General features: G+C 37.3%; 1 protein-coding gene across 2 annotated transcripts in view; it reads right to left on the bottom strand.

Moving 5' to 3' along the window:
- Positions 1-17,237, bottom strand: part of LRRC16A (leucine rich repeat containing 16A) — a 346,863-nt gene that overhangs the window by 46,161 nt on the left and 283,465 nt on the right. The gene's annotated exons all lie outside the window — the stretch shown is intronic.

Here is a 17,237-nt window from a genome sequence, read left to right as displayed (position 1 = left end):
TCATAATAGCTTGGGGGTGGAAAGTGATCAACTATAACACATGGAAAGAAACTTTAAAGTTTTCTTAAAGTAACTCGGAGTTCTTCTGTATGTGTAAGTGTTTGATAAGTGTTAGTGCTCTTCTGTGGAAGTGTTAAAAAGTGGCTGGCTTCCTGACATTCAGGAACTACTGTTTTCCAGAGACCAAGAACTCGAATTAAATAAAAATCCCAGTGCCACATCCTCCTTCTTCATGTTCTTTCTCATGAACCTCACATGTAAGGAATTTTTTAAAAAAATTAATATTAACCTTAATATAATGCACTCTATCAGAAAACACAAATGTTTTGCCAGTCATTTCAGCACCTCCTTTTAATACGTAACTGAGATGGAGACATGATGGTCAGAACTGGACAGACTAGGTGAAGTGGGAAAAAGCCAGTTAGTTAGAAAAATAAGGAAATGAAGGGTTTACCTCTAAGTAAAAAAGAAATAAGCAAAAAAAGGATTTTTTTTTTTTTTTTTTGCTTAGAGGTAAACCCTCCGTTTTCTTACTGCTGGCAAAAAACTGGCAGAGGTGTCTTTTGGCCACTGTCTCATCAGTCCTCCCTCAGTCTCCAGGGGAAGAAAAAGCAGAAAACCTACAAGAATTTCAACTACAGAGTCACCTCATCAAGTATATTTACTTTAAAAAATGAGTTTAGAACAGAAACAGGAGGTGTGTAGGCAGAGACACATTCTTTTTATCTAATGGCCAACAAATTGACTGTAGCATCCTTTCACAAAAAGTGGTTTTTTTTCATTTTAAATGAAAATGGTTTTCATGTAATATACAACAGAACACTTTTTGAAACATCTTAAGCAGTGTGTCAAAAACACATGACAGATAAATGGGACTAATTTGGGTGACATAGGGGAATGCCTAGAGAGTGACTCAAAGGATTTCCTTTAGGTGCCCATCCCCATCCTGCTCCCCCTGGTCATCCCTGGGGAAGACAAAATGAACATCTCTTGGGTGAAAAACACAAGCCAGGATTCTGTCTTGTTCACCTCTAGATCCCCAGAGCCCACAGAGGACTTGGCATATAATGGGCCTTCAAGAAGTGTGTGTTTGAATGAATGAACTGAACACTGCTTTAATCCAGTGCGCTCCCCACATGCAAGTTCTATGGACTTGTTTAAAAACAAAATATTACCAGTACTAACCATTGTTACCAAAAAGGGCATTTAGGCACAAAGATAAAATAGTAAGGACATGTTTACTATAAAGAATAGTCCTTCAGAGACATTTATTTTCATGAAAAATCTGGCGTATTTTTTCTATTTCTTGTTACACGGACAAAAACTTCCTCATGGACCCTAGTGGTTCGTGTATTGATGTCCACCTCTTTATTTTTTTATTTTGAGACAAGGTCTGGCTCTATCACCTAGACTGCAGTGCAGTGGCTCAATCTCGGCTCACTGTCCAACCTCTGCCTCCTGGGCTTAAGTCATCTTCCCACCCCAGCCTCCTGAGTAGCTGGGATTACAGGTACGTACCACCATACCCGGTTAATCTTTGTATTTTAGAGACGGGGTTTTGCCTTGTTACCCAGGCTGGTCTCCAATTCCTGAGTTCAAGCAATCCTCCTGCCTTGGCCCCCTAAAGTGCTGGGATTACAGGCATGAGCCACTGCGCCCGGCCATGATGTCCACCTCCTTAAACAATACACTTTTCAAATACATACACCTACTCTTTTTCCCCAACTATTTATTTTTAACATATTCAAATTTAGCAAATTAAAAGGACAAGGATAGTCTAATAAATACAAGTATACTCTTCACTTAGATTCAGCAATTGTTAACATTTTGTCACATACAATTACTTTATTTCCTTCATTCTCATCTCTCTCTCTAACACAAACACAGAAAAAAAAAATTCTGAACCATTTAAAGGTTGTTGACATCTTGACATTTCTCCCTTAAATACTTCTGCATGAATATCCTAAGAATTATATTTTCCTATATAACCATACATTATTATCAACATCTAAGAAAATTAACAGCAATTGCATAATATCTAACGTACACACTATAGTCCATATTCAAATTCCCCCAACTGTCCCTCAAGTGCCTTAAAACATCCCCTTCCATTTTGGGATCTTAATAGAGAATACACTCATTATATAGGGTAATGTCTCTTTAGGCTCTTTCATCTAGCACATCCTCCCTCCTCACTCCCATCCCCACCTTCTTTTTCATAATACTGACTTTCTCCATGAATCCAGGCCAATTGTTTTATAGACTGCCTCACACTCTATATTTGTCTGATGGTTTCCTCATAATTAGATTCAATGAAACATTTTTAGCATGAATACCATATAGGGGACGCTGTGAACTACTGACCGAATCACAGTGATTGGCATATATGTCAGGTTGTTCCACTACTGGTAAGACTGACCTTGATCCCTTGATTAGCATGGGGACTCTCCAGCTGTGCTCCATTGTAAAGGACTCATTCCCTTGGTAATTAATAGTAACTCTATGAGGTGATATGTTTAGTCCATCTGGATTTTAAAGCAACTATTGGTAATCCTTGCCTGAATTAATAGATATGATTGGAACTGCAAAATTATAACTTCCTACTTCTTTCATTATTCTTATATTTATTAGTTGCCATTCCTCTGAAAAGAGAAACATTTCGTCTCTTAAAATCCTCTGTACTGGCATTTCGATGTTTTCTGAGTATTACTATGAATGCATGGGTCTCTATTACTTCAACGTATCTTAAACTACTATTCATAATTCTTTTTGGTGCTCAGAATGTCTCAGTGAAGCCCTTTCAATTGGATTTTCTGAGATTTGAAATGATCCCATTGAATTTAGAGCTAATCATTGCTTTTTGATACAAAATATCCTAGACCTACCTTCCCTGTTTAATGAACTAGATTATAAAAACTAAATACTTACTACTAGCTTTTCAGTTCAAGGAGAAAACTCAGTAATTTTTAATTGACTTTTACCCTCAATATCTAGCCAAACAGTATTATCACATTTGTAGTTAAAAAAAAGTAATTTTTGTGCACTTCCATTTTAAAAAGTCTGAGATGGTGTAAATCTCACTGAGAAAAAGAGATACCTAATTCTTTCTAAGACAATTGTTGGACAGCAAAAAGTCTTCCTTTGCAAGCCTAGAAAGAAAAGGTATAGGGAAGTCATAACTCTGAGAGAGCTGCAATAAATCGATGGACAAAAGGAGGAATGATATGTAGAGATTTAGTGATGTGTCACATTTCCTACTAAACACAACATTAAATCCAGCTATTCATGTTACACTCATTAACTTTTATATCCAGAGTCTCATTTCACATAAAAGTTAAACTGGCATCATGACGTTAAAACAAAAACATTTAGGGAATAGCACTGATGAGAGACTATTGTAAAGATCATGGTAGAGAACTATTTTGAAATTAAAATGGTTTGTTTCCTTATTTTCCAGATCTGCACAATTTTTTGATACAACAAAAATATTTATCTTCCTAACTTTGTCACGTTTTCTCCAGGAAACAGGAAATACCTCACTTTTTATTCCTCGTAACTCATCTTGCAACTGATGCAAAAGTGAAAATTCATGTTTGAATATTCTCCTTAAAAAGCGAATAAAATTTAATACATTTTTCTTAAGAGCAATCCAAAAATAGAATTCTCTGGCACTGATTTCAAGCAAATATCTTGCCACCATGATGTGTGTGCCTCCTGTTGGGCACAGAAGCATGATGTTTATTACTACAAGATCAGGTATATGTCCCTGCAGCATTATAATTTTTTAAAAAGTGGGAAAATTCTTTAATTACTTTGTTGCACTATTAAGCATGATGTTAATCCAATGGTCATAAAAACGTGAATAGCATTTTAATATTTTCTTTATTGTGATAACATAAACAAAGGGGGAACCCCACTGAGTATTAAACCTGAGATATTTTAAGTCGCAATCTTGGAAAATCCATGTTGGAAGGCAAAAATTAGGAATTTAGGAGAAGATTTAAATACTCTCCTTTAGAATGGACATCATAGTTCAGTGACATCAAGATGAATAATCAAAATTAGCCTAAATTCTTCAGGTAACACATTTGCTCCCTTCATGAAATATCAGCTTTTATAATGATGACAAAAATGAATAAATTAATAAATAATAAAAATAAATAAAAATAAATTAATTAAATTATCCTAAATTGAATAAAAAATTAAATAAAAAATAAAAATAAAAAATAATAAAAACTAGTAAATTTATAAATTTAAATTTAGGATCCTAGTTACAGAGCTGTGGTAATCAATCAGTAATCAGAAGATCTGGTTCCTATACTTTTTAACACAGAGCAAGTCGTTCCCCAAGCTTTACTGAAATTAGGTCCTCAAATCCCAACTCTTCAACCTCAAACACAGCTTCAGGGAAAGATGATTTACCACCAAAACTCTGAAACCTGCTCCAGCTTGGAAACCAAGATTTTCATCATGCTCAGTTTAACTCGTTTTAATCAACATCCCTACTAAATGAATTCTAAAGAGAGATTCTCAAAAGAGTGAATTCTCAAGATATCCCTCTCTAAATGACAGATCAATTATTTTGATAGCTATTTTTCCATAACTTCAGATCATCATTCATACACTCTATTCTACCTATGAGAACATCTGTCAAAAACGATAAGCAATGTTGTTTGCTGCTTTCGATCTTTGGTGGCTTTGATCTCGTTTTAAAATGAATTATCGATTTACAGCCAAGGTATAATGAAAAGTTGGGTACATTTTCTATCAAATATATGACTTACATGCCACTAGGGCATTATTTTCTAACAAAACAAAACTGGCTTTCGGAGCATAATGAGGGCAATCTCTTAGCTGTTGTCTGATTTAATGTTAAGTGGAACAAACCCCATATGACTCTTCCATTGACATTCTCCAACATTTAAAGTTTCAACATCAAATAACCACAAACAGGTGGCCAATTCATTCAGTTACCTACAGGGAAAGAGGCCACACAGTGCACAACTAGAAGCATCACTAAGGTTTTGATGGACATGATAAAGAATGCTCTGAAATCTTTTTCAGAAAAAAAGTCACTTTGGAATTGCTGAATTGAGTTTGGCATTTGTGGATTTCCATTGAGTACACGGCTCAAGGGCTGAAGTAGATTTGAAGCTGTTTTCAGAGAAAAACCCTGTCTGGATTTGCAGGTACCCACTCAACAGCTTGGCTCTGGCTAGAAAGTCTTCTGTCTGGACAAGAGAAATAATCACATACCCCAATTTGGATAATCAAATGTTAGATCTAAAACTTGCAGCACTGGTTTCCAGGTTAAGGCTCCACCCTTAGCCAGCAAGCAGGATAGAGTACCATGTGGTCCTAGGCTGGGCATGGATCCTTAACATTGCTATATTAAAACTCCCTCAGGTTTTCTTTCCTCTTAAAACTCTGTTCACCCCACTTTATCTTTTTAATTTCTATTAATTATTAAATCTGTTACCTAAAATAGTTAGATTTAATATATATAAATCAGAAACACATATAAATCCAAGAAACACATTTATATAAGGCTATATAATCTAGACAAGATTTTATAAAAGAAATCCCTTGCAGTTATATTTGGAGCATGGAAGTAATTTTTTTGGTCTAGTTTCCAAGTGTGATTTTTCAGAATGAAAGTTAATGTGATTTTCTTTAGCACATACATCAAAGGCCAAAGCTAAAAATCATTTATTTTATATTTTGATTTTTTTTAAAGGGGTAGGCTTGTGATAGAGGTTTGGCCTTGGCCCTGAGAGATGGAAGAAATCTTAAATATAAATTCCAGTAGTGACAGAGGTTTCCTCTGAGGCACATTTAGGGAAACTGAGAATTTGACAGGCCCACTTCACTCTCTGAATGTCTACATGTGAGCTGAAGAATGAAGCTTAACTCATCCCAAATTTAATTGATGTTTCTAAACTATAACAGTACAATAAGAAATTCAGACAGAATCACTTAATTTATCTACTGTGACCTAATCTTAAATGGTCAAAAGCATAATGTGGAGTGGAGTCATACACTAGTTTTCTTTCTCCCTCCACCCACATTTAGGCCACTTCTTTTTGTCATTCCCAAATTTCAGCCCAAGTAAATCCACCCTACTCGTTCCCTCCTCAGAAAGTCTTTAATCTCAGGGAATATTTGGTTAAACCTAAGATTCTATCAGGCAAGAAGGAAAACTATCAAATTCAAAGTTAGGGCAAGAAGTGCAGCCTGATTAACCACAAGGGCTGAATTTGGAAGGATCACATGTGTTATATGTATGGGCAGCTTCCAGAAGCAGAGTCCTCTACCCAGGATCTTTCTGCTGTTTCCATCAGTTCAGGCATCTACAATCCACGCCATTGCTTGCCCCATAATTGGAGGAGGTATGGATTTGCTACCATATGTTAATATCTTCCCCAGTTCCACTGAAAATAAGAATAAACCTCTATAAAGAAATAATTGGCCTGTGGGAGTAAAGATACTATCCGCTGAACACTCAGTGTAAGCCCTCAGTGCAAAGGCTCTTTCCCACCACAAACCTCCCCTGGGTCTTTGTTCCTGTGATTCAGGCCAGCCTGAAGACCATGAGTTCTGCACACAGAGAATGTGTTTGAGAGTCAGATCGTGTGGAGTTGGGCTCTCAGCTGCAGCTACTCCTTATTGCAATGTGATGGGGGAAGGTGTGTTAACATCTCTGACTTCTAAGAGTCTCATCTGAAAAATGGGTTAAAATAGCTACCACACCTGGCTGCTATGACAAAGCACTGGTTACAGTGGGTGGGTGGTTTTAATCTCTTTCTTCTAAGTAACTTGCTGACAGCTTGGTAATCTATAATCTTCTCATTAATTGAACCGCATCAGTTTAAAGATAACTTTTCCATGCAAGAATTATTTTCTATAGCTCCCAGATTAATCTGCTACTACTGATATTTATTGATGGCATTAGCTATATAGAAATCAATAACATGTAACTCCAGTTCTTTCAAGAAGCATACAAAGAAAACTCATGCAAGTAATTATAATTCAAAGCCAGGAGGAGAGAAACAAACTTTACTGAACAATTTTGTGCCAGGCACTGCTCTAGATACTGGGGATATGTGGTCAACAGCACAAAGTCCCGGCCCGCCAGAAGCTTATACCTTCACGAGTAAGATCACTTCAAATTCTGATAAGTGCTAAGAAAGGTGACTGGAAGGCTTCTTTGGCTCAGAGGATCAAGGACAACTTCTGAGAAAGAAACACTGGAATTGTGACCTAAACAGTGAGAAGAAGACAGCCATGGGACAAGTTGGTAGAGAATATTCCAAGGTGAAGGAACAAGAGCTGAGATGGGAGCCTTGACAAGTTCTAGGGAAAAGCAAGAAAACCACCAGTGGCTGGAGGGAAGTGAACAAAGGAGAGACTAGAGTAAGATTAGGAGACAGAGACAGAAGGCAGACCACGTAGGACCTTATGGACCAGGAGCCTTATTCTGCATACAATGTGAAGCTATCAGAGGATTTGACACCTTAGATAACGATCTGATTTCCATTTAGAAAACTCTTCCGGATACTGAATAGAGGATAGATTGACTGCAGAATCAACAGTGAAGGTAGGCGTGTGAGGTACAAGCCTGTTTCAAGAGTCCAGACAAAAACCAACATGTCTTGGATGAGGGAGGGAAGCCAGATTTGGACAGTGAAAGGACAAGAGAGATATTGAGACTGACAGGTAGAGTTGGGAAAAAATGGGTAGAAATAGAAAGTCAGAAAGCTGACGGTGAAGCCTTAGGGAGGGAAGGCGGGAACACAATGATTCTATTTGGGACATACTATATATGAGATACTTTTTGAACAGCTAATTGAAGGTGTCAACTAGGAAGTTGAATATATGTACCTGTAGCTGAAGGTAAATTTTTATTTTTAATTTTTTTGAGATGGAGTCTCGCTCTGTCACCAGGCTGGAGCACAGTAACATGATCTCGGCTCACTAAAATCTCCGACTCCTGGGTTCAAGCAATTCTCCTGCCTCAGCCTCCCAAGCGGCTGGGATTACAGGCATGTGCCATCACGTTCAGCTAATTTTTGTATTTTTTGTAGAGACGGGGTTTTTATCATGTTGGCCAGGATGGTCTCAATCTCCTGACCTCATGATCTATCCGCCTTGGCCTCCCAAAGTGCTGGGATTACAGGCATGAGCCACTGTACCTGGCCGCTGAAGGTAAATTGAGATAAATTTCATGAATGTGGAAAAAGAACAGTGCTGACAGAGCTGAAGAGGCAATGATCACTTCAGGGAAGGTAGACTGGTGAGCGCATCTGTACTGTGGCTTTACTTGGGCATGGCTGACTCCTTATTCAGACTTGACTACTGAGCCCCAGAGTTACTTCTGGACACTTCAGCCAGGGCCTTGTGAGTACCTCAATCTCGATGAACAAAATAGAAGTCACCACTGTTTCTGCAAAAACTTAGCCCATCTTACAGCTTCCTCACCTTTGGTGGCTGCTTGCTGCCTTAAAAATAAACAAATAAATAACAAACAAACCCTTACGTGAGATCTACAAGGTTCTGGGTGATAAGGCTCATGCCTTCCCTTCCAGCCTCCCCATCTAATCCCCTCTCCTACCCTTTATTCCTATTATATCATAATACTATACTAGTTCCTCAAATTGCACTGTTCCATCTTCACTCCAGAGTTCTCTATGTGCCACTCTCCCTACTAAATTTACTTACTCATTTTCCTTCCAGCGAACTTCTTTCTCATGCCATCTCTCATTGTACCAACAGCTACTGAGGGCCTGGTATGTGCCAGGCATGATGCACAGAACCTTCCTCCAGGAAGCCTTCTTAACAACACCCCTCCCCTAGGCTGGGCTGGACACCACTTCTCTGTGCTTCCATAGCAACCTGCCTACCTCTATCAGAGCACTTGCCCACCATATCTAATTTTTCACTTTACTAATGTATAACCACCTCAGTCTGAAAATGAGCTGAGGCCCATATGTAACAGCAATATTTTTTTTAATGAGTAAATCAAGACAATGAAGAAAAAAATGAAGCCAGAATTACAGCTTAATACAACAAACTATACTTCTTCAGGCACTCCACACTTTTTATAGGTCAAATGCACATTCAGTTCTGAGCCTCTCAATTAACAATACCAAAGTGAGACACACGGCACAATCCACCGTGTCCGTAAGACAGAAGGCAAACTACTGAGAACGTCCACTACCCTTGCCTGCAATCTCACCTGGATTTAGCTGTAACAATTGTACTTTAAGATAAAACAGAGTGACGGTAATAGTGGTACAGACAGTATAAAGAGTATATATGGTAATGAATTTCATAGGGATATTTATTAAAGTGGTCCTCAGTGAAGATCAACAACATAAGGCAAAAGCATACTTCAGTAAAAGTGATTCCATGGGAGCGCAAAACAATGAAACAAACGATGAGCCTATTTAGAAGAGGCTCTCCGGGGTACCAAATCCTCTTCTACTCCTGCATCTCTGCTCAGGTCCTTTCCTGATCTGAACAGTGCAGTAGAGAAATAATAAGATCATGCATGAGCTGCTGTGTGCCTAACATTTTGAAAACGGTGAAACACACCAGGTAGAGAGAGTTATTATAGACTAAAGTTTCTCAAATTTTTTTGACTGTGACCTATTCGTAAGACATATATGTTATTATGTCACACCCCAATTTACATATCCATGTATGTATAACTGAAACAAACATTTGGGGTAATATGATACTTATGGTTACATTTTGTATGTTACTTATGATACTTAGTATGACACAAAATATGTTCATACTTTATGTCAGATCATTTTTTTAAAATCCTGGTTCCAACCATTATACTGATTTCATGACTCCCTAGTGGGTTGTGACTAAAGGCTTGAAAGATGTAACCTATATGAATTCAAGCCTTTCTTGATGACCTCATTTCAGTAGTAGACTCATAGCTTCCAGCATCCAAGCAAATTCAAGTGATGGATTTACACAGATGGTGGTTCTGTGATCCACCAAAACTACCTTGCCACATCTGCCCCTCAACGTAGCAAGCTTGGTGGGTGATACAATGGTTCTTTCACCTTCCATTCCTAGCAAGAAGCCAAGAATACCTGGTATACAATGGACGAACAATAAGCATTTGTTGAAAAAATGAATGCTGTCTAGCCTATTCTTGGCTTAAGGGATCTTCTGATAGCTCATTGCTACTTAAGACTTCAACATCAAGTACAACTGCCTCCTCCTCTGGGCTCTGTTGAGAGCCAGCAGCCACCTTCTTCCAGATGTTTCTTTTACCCCATCACCTGGGTAAACAAGTCCTCTTTAAGGACTTCCCATTGTCTTCCTCTTTAGGCAGGTTCTCTCACATACATATATACAGACAAGAAATACATCCTTAGTAACTAAAAACATTGTTTTCTCCCATTTGAATATTGTTTAACCAGAAATTAAAGAGGAAACCTTTCATCCCAAAGGGATTTGATCTTTTACTCCAACTGGAAAGCAGTGAAAATTTGGAGCTTTTCTGACATAAGAGAAACGTTGTTGACACAAGTGTCATCATGGCATGTTGAAAAGCACAAGGTTTCTAAGGTAGGAAAGCTGAGACTGAGTTTAGAGAAATTATTTCACTTACTATTGGCTCTACTGTACTACACCCAGGAGTCATTAAATCTGTGACTGCTTATAAATAACTTATTTCATTTAGACTTCATTTAAAATTTTTCCTCCTTAAGAGAAGTATACTCCTACCTATATCATTCATACACACACACACAAACACACACACAAACACACACAGAACAAATCAATGGAATGGTTTCTGCTTTGTAAATCTGCAGGTCACTAGAGACATTTAATATAGTTCATGTCTAGTTTATAATTACAAAATTACCTTTTATAATGATAATTACATGTCACAATTAAGCTCCTAAGAATCACCATTTCCAATCAACAGGTCAGATGCCCAATTTGGGTGCTGGTTTTGGAATACCCTGAGTGGTCACAATTGGCTCATATTTGAAGTCATTTTGTGGAGGGATTTATTTAGTATGTCCCAACTTCTATCTTAGGAGTTTAGCTCCTACTGGGAGCTTTAGGGCTCTGGGGGTGAAGCCTGCTATGTCACCTGCAGGGCAAAGGTGTAGGATTCATCTCTTTTTAGAAATAACCGCAATAAGGGGGAAATCTTTTGTCTCTCGGGTGGTCTGTGAGGGCAGTCAACACTGTACCTTAGGCCTTGTTTTAATCCTTTAAAAAAGATGTCTGGCTGGGTGTGGTGGCTCATGCCTGTAATCCCAGCACTTTGGGAGGCCGAGGCAGGTGGGTCATGAGGTCAGGAGTTTGAGACCAGCTTGGCCAAGATGGTGAAATCCCATCTCTACTAAAAGATACAAAAATTAGCCTTGCGCAGTAGTGGGTGCCTGTAATCTCAGCTACATGGGAGGCTGAGGCAGGAGAATCGCTTGAACCTGGGAGGCGGAGTCTGGAGTGCCGAGATCACACCACTGCACTCTAGCCTGGGTGACAGAGCAACACTCCGTCTCAAAAAAGAAAAAAAAAAAAATGTCTGGGTCAGATCTCTGGAAGCTCCCTGGAATAGGGCCTCTGATAGTGGTATTCATGTAAGTTAAAAATTAAAAGATTAACACTGGGTCTTGAGGCAACAATGAACTCTTCAGGGATGGGACATGTGTTCCTGGCTTTTTGACAAAGGACTGTAACAAATATTATTACATCAGAACAAGGATCTCTAAGGAAAGAAATAACAGTAATAATAAAATAAAAAATAAAAAAACAAATATTATCACAAACTTTGAGGAACACACATTTACCATTTTAGTTGGACTCAGAGAGTGTACTATAGTTTTGAAATTTAGAATTTGGAAATAAAGGCGTTTTAATCAATTGCTTTCTACTAGTTGAAAAGTTAACTCTGCTTTCAAAAGTAATATCAATAAGAAAAGGACATTATAGAATAAAATTATAAGAGAAAATTAATAATGATGACTTGAACACCCCTCGGCACATAGTTAATATTAGTGTAAACCATTTTAAATGAAACATACTGACTCAATAGTCTGTGTTTGGCAACACTGTGAATAGATTAGTTCAGTTAATAGCTGTTGGCACTTGAGAATAAGGCCGTCTGTTTAAATTTCTTCTAAACAATATTATTTTGATCAAGTCAAATAGACTTTTGCTGAATTTTAGTCTGTATTAAAAAACTTAAAATATATATATTGAAATTTGAAGCTGAATTTGTTAAAGGAAAATAATTGCTATTTTGTCATTGGAGACAGGATTCACAAAGACGCATTCGGTAATAATTCAAGCCTTTTAAGATTCTTTTCCTAGGAAAGAGCAATAAGCAGACAAACTGCTCCTCTGCATGAATATCTTTTGATTTAAAACTGGTATGATGCTCATTAAAATAATTGAAAGAATTACATACAATTAGTGAGCCAGTTATGCCTAAGGAGCAGACACTGGCTCTTCACTTACTTGGCATACTACTTAAATTCCAAACTTCAGCTATTTTTAAAAGATGGTATACTATATATGGAGATAAATTAAATATTTAGAGATAACTACTCAATAGAACTAAAACTGCATCCTTCAATACCCCAAGGACCAGTAAGACACCAAAGTTCAAAGATACGGCTCAGAATACTGATTTTCTAAGAGCATCCAACTGCAGAAGAACAGATGGTCTGTGAACAATAAAGATTCTAAAGAAATACATGTTTCAGCATGACATATAAGGCATGTGGGCTGAAATGATAAGAAGCATATAGGAAAACTAATTAATCATTGTCACCAACAAAATAACACATAGAGAGGCTCAGGAGGTTTCTGGTAAGTCAAAAGTGGGCAACTTCATTTCTAACAACTGGATAACAATTGAGCACAGCGGATATTTGACACAGTTGTTTCCAACAATGTTTAAAAACTACAGGCTTCCATTATGGTTATACGACACTGCGCCTTTTACTTGTGTTTCTGTTCACATGCTCATTTCATCTGGGGCTAGTAAGTACCTATATTACAGAAATCAATGTGGTATAACTAAATTGAATGCAAATTTTAATCCTTTTGTAAGAAATACCATAGATGAAATCCACAAACTCATTATAGCAGACTGGTTAAATGCAGACTCTGGCACCAAACTGCCTGCCTGTGGTTAATCTTGGGTTACTTACTTAACTTTTCTCTCCTTCAGTTTCCTCATTTATTAAACAGAAGGCATTAATAAGACCTTATTATTCAGGTTGCTATGAAGACTGAACTGGTTAACAGTTATAAAGAGCTCAGAATAGTGCCTGCATGTCACAGGTACTACATAAGTGTTAAATACATGAATAAGAAGGCTTTATAAACCATCTGATTTTCTGCCCTACAGTTAGGGAGATATCACACTCTCCGTGACTAAGAGAATAGACACAGGCTAAAAAACAATGCAGGTCATTTTAATAGTTTGTGTTATCTTCCTCCCCACTATGTCCTACCACCTGAACTAGATTACCTCTTAGTTTCTTCTAGTTACAAGAAAAAGATCATTTATCTTATTGGAAACAAAGTTCCCTTTTCTGACACTCTGTTTAAAAAGAATAGCCTTTTTCTTTAACTTTATAAAATTAAGTTTGATTAGAAGCTTAGTTATCCTCCAGTAGATTACAGATCCCAAGAAATCACTCAGTCATTCTTACTTCAGCCTTCGCTTAGTCAAAGCAAAAGTTTAATTGTTGTTGACTAAGTGATGAATTTCTTTAAAAGAAATCAATCATATGGATTATTGTTTCGAACTCCAGGAAGGTAAACATTAAATCTCAAATTAATATAAATTTCTACACCTAACATGCCCTTAAACCTCCCCTAGTGCAATTACAACTATTGGTTTTTTAAAGAGACTTAAGCACTGAAATGGAATTGACATTTGGACCAGGGAGAAATGGAAGAAAACATGAAGATAGAAATCCAGGGGCAGGGGACAAAAGGGGTTCCCAGAATCTCTGCCCAGTTTCCTAAAGAAATGGGTTTAGTAGCTAAGAACATCCTGCACAAAAAGTGCCAGGATCTGTGAACAAACTTAAATCTGTGAATAGCAAGTTGGTGATATGTCAAAGTTCCTTTGGAAATCATAGGGAAAGTTTCACATCTTTGGGCTATAAACAAACATTTTTGGTAATAGTAAAATTACAACATCTCCCAAAGCAATCAAATTCAACAGTGCTGTAGCTCCATCTGTGGCACAAATTCTATCCACCAGGGGTTTTTAATTCCATGAGGGAAAGGTTGCATGCATGTACTTATGTACTTGCCCTTCTGATAGTTTTCTACACAACAGTTAATCTTGAGTCCTAACTTTCTGGATCACTTAAGATAGAAATGCTGCCAAGGAAAATGCATACATTCATTTAGAAAACCATCACGAATTAAATGCACCTCCCTTTGAAATATGGACAGCAAATTTTTTCCCCGAATGGCATCATATGAGGGTCACAACTTGAAATATCTGGTAATGGATGTCGATAACAAACAATAATGGTTTGCTACCTTGATTATGAAAGGAAGCATTAAAAGACCAATCTATTGCTCTACTCCTTCCAAATTAGCTATGAGTTTGTACCACCTAAAGCTCAGAAAATAGATTTCCCTTAGGAGAGGGATCCCTGCGCTTGGGGCAGCTGCTGCCATGTGAATGGTTCTGTCTTTGGGTGGCTTGGAATTGATGGTTAGGCTGAACGTATACAGGAAATCATTATCAATAGTATAGAATCCAGACTTGCACTTTTTATACACAAAAAATATTCTTTTTTATTACACTAACAGCAAATTTAACTCTGGTTTTCTACTACTTAACAACTTATTAGTCTAGTTAGAATAATGAATGAAGACAATATTTATTAGAAAAAAAGCTACTTTCACGACTTAAAAACTCATGCCTACCTATATATTCTTTTTTTGATGAAGAGCTCAGCCTCGTGTTTCTCTGTCACTCCCTCAACACTCAGGGTCCTGCTCCTCACCCCAGGACTCAACACATGCTCATCTCAGGAATTGCCCTCCCTGCTTATCTCCTTGGCCCTTTAAACCAGATAGTCTACCCTCCTAACTTGGTTTGTCCTGAGAGTTGAATTCAAAGAGACCTGCATCTACTCATGCCTCTTTAGGCATCATGGCAACACGAATGTTTTCACAATGGAAGCTGCCTCACAGGGGCTGTGCCTGCTGCAGGGCTGTTCGTTAAGTTCTGAGGGTGGTCTTCCAACTGCATTTTTTAAAATTATTCCTTTCCTTTACCCTCAACTCACTCACTTAAAAAACAAAAACAAAACAAGAGAAAAACCTTTTTCTTCCTTTCACAAAACTAAACCAAATTAATAAAAAAAAAAAACAAACTTACTTCCAAAGCTTACACATTTAAAACCAACGTTAAGGTAGCTGAGTTAGTCTTTCATAACCATTTCCTCATTCCAAACCACATCATCTATAAACCCAGTAAAATACATTTTACTAGCTTATTTTTTCTTTCACCCTTTTCCAATTTACACATGACCAAATAAATTAGGAAACGTGATATGTAGAATTAATTTCAAATTTTTAATTCAACTATATTTCCTATTATTTATTTTCTTTTAGGACTAGTCTAAGAGCTTTCCAGAACAATTGTCCTATAACATAGTGTCCAACTTCTAATGCCTCAAAAGGCAAACAAACTCAAAATACTTATGAAATATAAATTTTATAATGAGCTGGACAACCAAGTTTTTAAAAACTTGACAATTTCCTCCACCCAGATTAAATATATGTGCAGTTTTATATAATTATATAGAAAATTGTTTTTCAGCTTTATTTAGTGATACGAGGATGTTGCTTGAAATCTTGATTATACATTAGGCTTTCTTTGCTATTCTCCTTGTATAGAACAGGACTTTACATGGAGAACCCTCAAATATTTTATTCACAGACTTTAAAACACGGTAACAGTGGTTTATAAATAAGTAAACTTCTTAACACACTACATTCTCTCCTAAGCTAGGAAAGTAATATTGGCCATATCAGATCCTTGGTGTTCAAAGTTAAAACAAGTACTATTTCTTAACAATGGTTTCATCTAAAAATTACTAAAATCACAAGCTAATGTAGAAACATTTGGACACACAAATAACCAAAATCTAGTCTTACCACCACCACCTCAGATTGTAAGGAATTATTAAAAAGTAAACATTTTGTAAAACATAAACATATTGAATACAGAAGATGATATAGGCACAAACAATTCTTTCACGGTAAAGTGAGAAGTAGCTATGCTGATTAATATAAATTTTAAAATAATGAAATAGGATTCAGATAAAATTTTCCTCAGACTGAAAAGGTATTAACGACCTAGATACTCTAGTTATAGGGCCAGATGGATATGCTACATGAAATTTAGAAAATGGATAAGAAATTAAGACCTACAGTTAGGTAAACACTATAGTGTGCATTCGATCTTCCAAAGCACATCAAATCAGGTTAAAGAAACACAACCTCATCTAAACAGGAAGCCCAAATTTAAGGGTTTGTCAAAAATGGTGTAACAAAAGAAAACCGGTAAGACCAAGAAAGTCACCCTATATATATTTTTTATTTGAAAAAGTCTTTCTCCACATTTTTAATGGGTTACTTATAATTTTAACTGAAGATATTTTCCTGTCACAAAAACCTTTAAGAGTTACCTAATCGGCCGGGCGCGGTAGCTCAAGCCTGTAATCCCAGCACTTTGGGAGGCTGAGACGGGCGGATCACGAGGTCAGGAGATCGAGACCATCCTGGCTAACCCGGTGAAATCCCGTCTCTACTAAAAAATACAAAAAAACTAGCCGGGCGAGGTAGTGGGCGCCTGTAGTCCCAGCTACTGGGGAGGCTGAGGCAGGAGAATGGCGTTAACCCAGGAGGCGGAGCTTGCAGTGAGCCAAGATCCGGCCACTGCGCGCCAGCCCGGGCGACAGAGCGAGACTCCGTCTCAAAAAAAAAAAAAAAAAAAAAAAAAAAGAGTTACCTAATCTATTTCTCTTAATTAGGAATTTTCCCACTAGGGATACCAGGCCTTAGACGGGTTGCTGAAGCTTCAGCTTATTCACTTCATTAGCGGCCTCTTTAGGACTTTTCTGAAAGAATTCTCTGGGGGTGGGGAGAGTGTTTTATTTGGTCTGATTTCAAAAACTGAGATTTGTTTAAAAAAAAAATGGCACAAT

This window comes from Colobus angolensis, unplaced genomic scaffold, assembly GCF_000951035.1.
Source record: "Colobus angolensis palliatus isolate OR3802 unplaced genomic scaffold, Cang.pa_1.0 Scaffold6, whole genome shotgun sequence".
Taxonomy (NCBI): Eukaryota; Metazoa; Chordata; class Mammalia; order Primates; family Cercopithecidae; genus Colobus; species Colobus angolensis.
This window is presented reverse-complemented; position numbering and strand designations above follow the sequence as displayed.